The sequence below is a fragment of the Simochromis diagramma genome, unplaced genomic scaffold (assembly GCF_900408965.1).
Source record: "Simochromis diagramma unplaced genomic scaffold, fSimDia1.1 OVJJ01000393.1, whole genome shotgun sequence".
NCBI classification, from domain to species: domain Eukaryota; kingdom Metazoa; phylum Chordata; class Actinopteri; order Cichliformes; family Cichlidae; genus Simochromis; species Simochromis diagramma.
In genome coordinates this window covers 68,457-76,236 of record NW_024386730.1, presented here as the reverse complement: position 1 = coordinate 76,236, position 7,780 = coordinate 68,457, and the positions used below count along the sequence as shown (strand labels likewise).

Genomic DNA, 7,780 nt, shown 5'->3' with positions numbered 1-7,780 from the left:
GAAACAACAGGAAATGAAAGAGACGAGCACTACAAACACCTGAATAAGAAGACCGACTTTTAACCAGCGACTTTGACTGAACGTCAAACAGACGTCTGACTGATGAGAGTTACAGTCGTTAAGATGCGAGCTCACCGTTTGTTACAGGAGACATTTCTCCCAACAAACAGCAGCAGCAAAGTAGAAGTAGAAAAGCAGAAATAAAGGCTGTCAATATTTAAATTTTTAAATATGTTGATGAGTGAATGAATTTAAATTAGAAAAAAGAAGAAATTTCACATTTTCTAAATTTAATTATTGCTAATCATGAAGTCTGGTTCTGCTGCTTCCTGTTAAAAGCTAGTTCTTCTTTCCCACAGTCACAAACTGGTGCTCACAAAGCATTTCATGATTGGTGAGCTTTTCCCTTAATGTTTATGGACTTTAAAATTTAAGGAACCTGTGAACTTGTGTAGAGAGAAAAAAATAATACAGTTATTATTAATTCTTCTTCTTTTGGTAAAAACTGGAAAACACAGGATAATATTTCACAGATGATTTCTCAATAGTCACAGATGGTGTTAGCGCACAGCTCACTTCCTCTTTGTCATGTCCCTCACTGTGGGCTCACTTTTCAGACTAAATTATAAAAGCTTCAATGATGGGGCTGTGCATTTAGTGAAACAACATGTAGTGCATAATTACAAGAAGAGCAAAACAACACAATTTATTTTAACTCATATCTGACAGGAGTTGGAACAAGACATGAACGACATTTTAGACATTTGCTCAACATCTGTTTTATATTTTAAATATTTTGAACATTTAGTCACACAGCTGCATTCATTAAAATGTGATTTAAACAAAATATGTGTTTTAATATTTTGTGAGTGCATTCGTTTCAGTGTTACGGACAGAAAATGTGCTGCAGTTGTGGAGTTGAACAGTTCTTTACAACATTCTTGTGTTTAACCGATTTCAGGCTCGGTCCACTAAAACAACACCAGTAAACTTGGATCCTTAGAGGTTTTTCTGTTTGTGGAGGTTTGGATGCACACTTTCTCACCACCTGTCTTCTCTCTTTGTCACGGTCGCTGACCCAGTGTTTTTGGTTTTTGCACTTTTACTTTTGATTTTATTATGAATTATGACGGTTTGTGTTTTGGTTTCTCGGTGTTTATTCTGTGGTCCCTCTGTTCTGTGTCGTCCCTGCCTGTGTATCCCTTCTAGTGTAGTCAGGTCTCTGTGTGAAGCCGCATCTCTGAGTCTGTCTTCTGTGTTTTGAGCTTCCTGTTTTGTTGTGATGTCCCGTCATGTCTGGTTACTCCCAGCTGTGCTCTCCCTCTGTGTATTTAAGCCTTGTGTCTGCCTTTATTGCTGGTTTGTCTGAATTATTGCCCTCTGTCATCCTGTGTGGTTGCGCTGCATCTGGTTTCAGGTTAGCTTTATTCTTAGTTTTCCCAATTTAGGTTTTGTCAGTCTCGCACCCTCGCCTTTTTGTTGTATGTCATCCTCCTCAATAAAGCTCACTCTCATCAGAAGCCATGCTTGCATTTTGGGTCCTTAAATAACTTACACCATGCTGGCCGTGACACTCTTATTCACTCTTGCAGACTGACCGCAGCATTATTTACTTACAAAATATTCTCAGAGCAATAAACTCCTGGAAAGCTTGTGTTGTGAAATCACTCATCCAATTGACTTCTTCTGTCTCAGCTGACTGCTGGATGGTTGAGCATGCATCAAGACGAGACGCAGTAAAAAACGAAAAAACAGAACTCATGAAGTTAAAATGGGAGGCAAGAAACAGTAACTTTCCTGTCACTGTCTAACCTCAGAAAGATTATCACCAGCGAAGCTCCAGCACAGTGTCACCGCATCGATTACACACTAACTTTACACTTAACTCTTTAAAGCCTGAACCATGAAATACTTGCCAAAAATTCTAATCCCTCCCTCCTCAAAAGAAATGAAACTTCTGACAAATTGAAATAAACAAATAAATTAATAAATATGAATTTAAAAATGAGCTTTAATTTGTATCATATTTTGTAACATCCGGCTTTATTATTTTATTTCGTTATTTCAGGGGCAAAAAATCGCAATGACGATGTAGAAGTGTCAAACAGTCACGAATCAGATGCGACTCTTTGAGACTCTTTGCTCTCTGTTCATAACTCACCAACACTTGAACCACTTTCTGAACCAGCGAGCGACATGACCAGTGACGTCACTAACCCTTAAATCGAGCTTCTCTACAGCCTTCCTGGACTCCTCGACACGCGCTCGGCGGAGTACGCCCCGCCCCCTCGGGTGGTTAAGGTTGTAGAAACGTCACATTATCATTAAAGTATTATTAAGCACGCGATCCAAACACGAGTGATTTCTGCGAATGAGTCCACTTCCTGTGGTGTGAAACTCTTCTTTCATACTAGAATGAACAGCCTCGCCTCTGTCAGTGCGCCCCAGCGTGGCTGTGGCTACAATGTAGCTGCCATCACCAGTGTGTGAATGACGTATTTGTTCTGGCGTGGAAGGGATTTGTAGTTTTTAAACGGTTCCACCAACTAAAGGAATGGAGTGAAACAGAGACTGTGATCGTGAACTCTGTGTTTTAAAGGATCAGCTCGGCCGTGGCTGTGGGTGCAGCAGGACAATGAACAGCCTTTACAAGCCAGAGCCCACAGACAGGAAACAAAGAGACACAGACTCATACTTTCAAATGAAGACAGTCATTTCTCTAAATGAAGATTTTGGGCTGTTTTAAAACAATCAAAGTAGTTTTAATGTTCACCGTGTTTCGGCCTGCATTCGTTTTATTTCAGACTTCAGGATGATCATGAATGGATTTTACTTCAGTCACAGAGTCTGAATAAATGAGCAGATATCCTGGATCATCTCTGCAGCAGGAAGCAGGAGAGATGATTTCATTTCTGTGTGTAGCTCATTTATTTAAATCTGCAGCCTTCTTTTGTTCATTATGTTCATCCATTAGTAAATAAAACTGTATTTCTAAAATAAAATGTTTTAAAACTGTTTTATTATTTTGTCTTTTTGTTCAGCGGCATTCATGTTTTAGCACAAATACTGTAAAATGGCAGAAATGCTATATTAAGCACAAATCATATAAAAAGCAGAAATACTATATGTGGTGTCAGCAGGCTGAGCAGGTCTTCTTTGTGTGTTCTGTGTATCGAGCAGAGCAGAATGAAGGATGATGGCATCGTATTCATTTTCTACATCACCGAATAAACAAACAAACATTCCTGTTACAAAGAGTTTGTGTTTCATTATGTGTTTTTTAAAGTACGGCTCAGAGAATCGAAACAACACTGAAAACATGCTGTGAATAAAATAGTCAATGAAAACGCTTAAAGACCATTTTAAACTGAATCACTGAACAGAAGCTGCTCCTGATAGTTTTAGTTTTCATTTCTAAGTTGTCTCTAAGAATCGATTCATTACTGATGCTCAGCAGAGAAACACAAAGTTAACCAGCTTGGCAGTGACATCACTGGAATGTGGCGTTAAACACCTCGAAACAATAAGTTGGCGTGACTCCATCAGTTTTCCTCTGTTTATACCTGCACCATAAAGGATCCACATGTTACTTCCTGGTATATTTTGGACGTACCGAGTTTAACTACAATGACTCTGTTAACATCAGCTGGTCTCTGCTTAACTCTGCTGTTTGTCTGTGTGGTGGATTTGGCCTCTTCAGGTGAGCGCTCCTTCAGGTACTACTTTCTGTTTGAACTTCATGAACGTTGCTCTCGTTTACTGTAAAACTGTCAAATGCCCCCAAGACAGTCTATCATTATGTCCTTGAAGTGAACAAAAAGGGTTAAACTGAAAGATACTGTTTTATTCTCAGAAGGATAGATTAAAAAAATACATCAGCTTTTCTGCAGGTCATGTAAGAGTCTCAGGACTCTTGTGCTACGAGGCAGGGGTGCAGTCTGGTAAACAAAAAGCCCCTCTCCCCTATTTTTACCCAGACTGCCATGAGGTAAAGGAAATGTGTGGAGGAGACTTTATAAAGAGTAGCTCAGAGAATCTGACAGATTAATAATGTGAGTGTGAACACAGCATTCACACTCAGGTGTGACCACAACAACCGATGTGTGAAAACAACAAAACAAATCAGTTTACAAACTCTAACCAGCTGACTTGCTGACTGCAGGTGTGAAAACGCCATTAGACTCCACCCACCATGTCCCACCTTATCCTGATGAAGCTTCAGAGAAACTGGGACCTGAGGTTTGTTGATGCAGCTCAGATAGAGCAGCAGAAACAGTATAAAGGTCGTGATTTTAAAGAGAAAGAAACGTACAGCTAGGAAATGACATCATCTTAGAAACTGCAGCACAGCAACAAACAGGAGAACCATGATGTTCAGTCACCTTCATATATTCTGATCTTCATTCAGAGAGAATCTGTGTGCGGACCCTAAATGTACCCCAGATTTAGACAGTTGCACTATACAGTTTTCGGCAACGCTGGGATGTCCGACTCCTCCAAAGATCCCCGTTTTCCACTTTGCTGATCATTCATTGCTGATTATTTATTATTCTAATAATTTTTATTATTATTATTATTATTATTATCAGAAACACAAAGACCTTAGATCCAACTGAAAACCTTTAGATCCTCCTGTTCTCTGTTCACACTGATCTCACCTGGCAAAACTATTTTCTGGTGATTTGATTGTAAGTGGGAAGTACCGGCGCAGCATAGGTTGCCATGGTAATGTACACAGGTAAGAAGTAAACCACCTTCACAGTGAATAAAGCTCAGAGTTAAGCTGCAAGTTATCTGAATAAGTCAAAATGCTGCCTCACAGCACAGACCTGTGACAAGAACTAGAACAAATCCAATTTTTCTCCTTTTCTCTGAAATGTGCCAACTTGGCTGTGACGTCACTGAAAGTAGATCAATGAACGAGCATCAATGTGCTTTTTATTTTGACTTCATGAACAAGCACCTGAAACTCTGCTCTCGTTTACTGGAAAACTGTTAAATCCCCCCGAGACTCAGTCTGTGCATGATGTCCTTGTAGGGAACAAAAACGGTTAACATACAAAATAAATAAATGAATAAAAATACGCAGCTCGTGTTCGCGGTTTGGCTGGAGTGGCGCATTACAGAAGGGAAGGGAGGGTTTTTTTGAGGTGAGACAGGAGCTGGGTGTTGTGCCAAAAAGTGATCTATAATCTATCCATGTTTTTTTTATGTGTAATATCTTTACATATGTTTATAGACTTCAGTGAACAGCGTTTGCAGTGTTATATATAAATAATATAAATATATATAAATAAAATTAAAAAACTTCTATCTTTATAGCTCTGTCTTCTTGTACTTACATTATAACCAATCCGGTCGTTTTGTCCACTTACAGAACTATTGTTATATTCGTTGCACATCCTCGAGGCCAGATTACTCTTGAAAAGACATTTTTAATGTCAATTAGATCTTTTTTAACTGGATAAAGAAAGGATATCTGAAAGTCACTGCCAAAAACTGATTGCGGCTGCTACCGTGTAACAGGAATGTTGTTTTTGGCTCAAGTTGGCTTGATGTCATTCAGGAGGGAAATATTTGATCTATTTCACATATTCGAAACCAACAAGGCATTTATAGCAGTTTGAATATAAGTAATCAGCGTTTGGCACAACACCTGTTCATAGTGGGCCGAGGAGAGGAAGAAGAGGAAGAGAGGATGGATGTATGGTAGGAACTCAGAGCATGGCCCGATGGTTTAGTTTGTTGAGAGACATGAAAAGAAGTTTGGAGGTGTAACATTAGCTAAAGTATTTAGAGATGGATGTTTGTATATAGCTGTTAAGACAGAAGAGCAGGAAAATAAAGTGTTAAATAGTCACATTAGAGGAAGATTTAGAAAAACAATTAGCCAAAGTAGGGCTCAGCAAGATTAAAAGACTGAGAACAGCCAATGAGGAAAGAGTTGACAGTGTCTGTAATGCTGGAATTATTGCAATAACCGGTTCTTCCAGGCAGAGTTAGGGTGCCTGAGTTTTCTTGGCGTTCACTTGGATTTTTCTCTCTATGCAAACAAAACAAACCGTGGGGTGTGGGAGGGGACAAGGATACAAACTCATCAGTTCAGTTACTGACTGTAGACTCCGCCCACCACTTTTATATGCTTTATTTTATGTGACGTTCAACAGTGAACTTTAAATTTTCTTTCTCATCCCCCTCCTCTCTGCTCCTCGTCTCTCTGTGTCTGACCTGAACCACTGCTCTCACTGTCTTTGGAATATCTGCAGGAGATTCAGCTCCCACATACCAACAGGACATCAATAATTAATAAATGCTATCTCATCTTAGTCTTGCTCTGTATTTCTTCCCTATCCACACTCTACAGTATCTGTATGGCTGCTGTAAACCAGAGATCCATAACTCTAATTTCAAAGGACACAAGGACATAAAACCTCTTAGATGAGTCAAACCTGATAAACTGCTTCAGAGTTTTGGTGACTGTAACAGATGCACGATGGAGCGACCACATAGCTCACTTATAACACTTTTATTTTCGGTTCTCGGAACAACAACCACCTCAGGACCCACTTCACTCTGCTTTTAAGTCGCTGAGGCGTGATGAGCTGATGCCACTCAGATGTGCCGGCCTCCCTCGCGCCACAGTGACTTTGTCCCAAAATAAAGTCCAAGAAGTGTCAGCAGAGCTCACTGGTCTCTGATCCTCTCTCTGATTGGCTGCTGTAGAAGTGAACAATTGCACTTTGACCTTTAACCTCTCTGCTCTGTGTGGCTTCCTCTATCAGACCAGACAACCATCACAGCTGAGTCTGGACAGAACGTCACTCTGACATGTCGAGCTCCACAAGGCAAACCCATCAGAGCTGTGAAGTGGAGCAGAGCTGACCTGGGAGATAAATATGTGCTTTTGTACCGAGATGAGCAGTTTGATCAAACAAGCCAGCATCCATCTTTTCAGAACCGGGTGGATCTGCAGGACAGACAGATGAAGGATGGAGACGTGTCTTTGATTCTGAAGGATGTGACGACTGCTGATGGTGGAACATACGAGTGTGGTGTCCTTGTGGGAGAATCAGCATCATGGGAGATCGTGGGAACCGTCAACATGAGTGTTCTTCCTCCAGGTGAGTGAGCAGAGTTCAGTGTGTGTGATCAGAGGTGAAGCTGCTTCCTGGTTGTCAGACTCTACCTGATTGCTGACACGTCTCCTTTTTCTCCTGCAGGTCACACAAAGGATGGATCTAAAGGACAGATGAATCATCTATCAGGTTCTGGTGTGTTTCTTCTTCTTTTCCTTTTTCTTGTTGTCACTGCTGCTCCTGTTTGTCGTTGGATTTTCATCTCCAGAAAATTAAAAAAGAAAATATTTCAGGGGTCATACTAGTCCCCTGATGGTTTAAAAACACTATTTAAAAATGATGTTGGTTCAAAAAGATGAAGAAACAGATTAGGTGGTCTAATTCATGATGGTTCCACACTACGTAACATTCTGATGATGGAACAACCAGAAGGAAGGTCGGCATAAAAAACAGGAATGTTTCAAAAACAATGAAGGTTTAAACAACTCTTAGGACCTCTAACCCTCGAAATATGAAAGCAGAAATATGAAAGGATTTATTAAATATATTGAAGGTATCAATAAAACCATGACCTCATGCTTATGAGTAAACTTTAACCAAACTCCTGCTTCATTTTCACCTGTGCTTTAAATGTATATAAAAGCAACGATGTGGTTTTGGGAGGTGGTGCAGCAGTGATGTTGTGTTGCTGCAGCTGGAGTTTC

At 40.1% G+C, this 7,780-nt stretch overlaps 1 long non-coding RNA gene across 1 annotated transcript; it reads left to right on the top strand.

Moving 5' to 3' along the window:
- Window positions 1-229: 229 nt before the first annotated feature.
- On the top strand, window positions 230-7,134 carry LOC120741456. Its single transcript, XR_005697671.1, has 3 exons — window positions 230-1,255; window positions 5,090-5,094; window positions 7,122-7,134. It is a non-coding gene; the product is annotated as an uncharacterized LOC120741456 (long non-coding RNA).
- The last annotated feature ends 646 nt before the right edge of the window (window positions 7,135-7,780 follow it).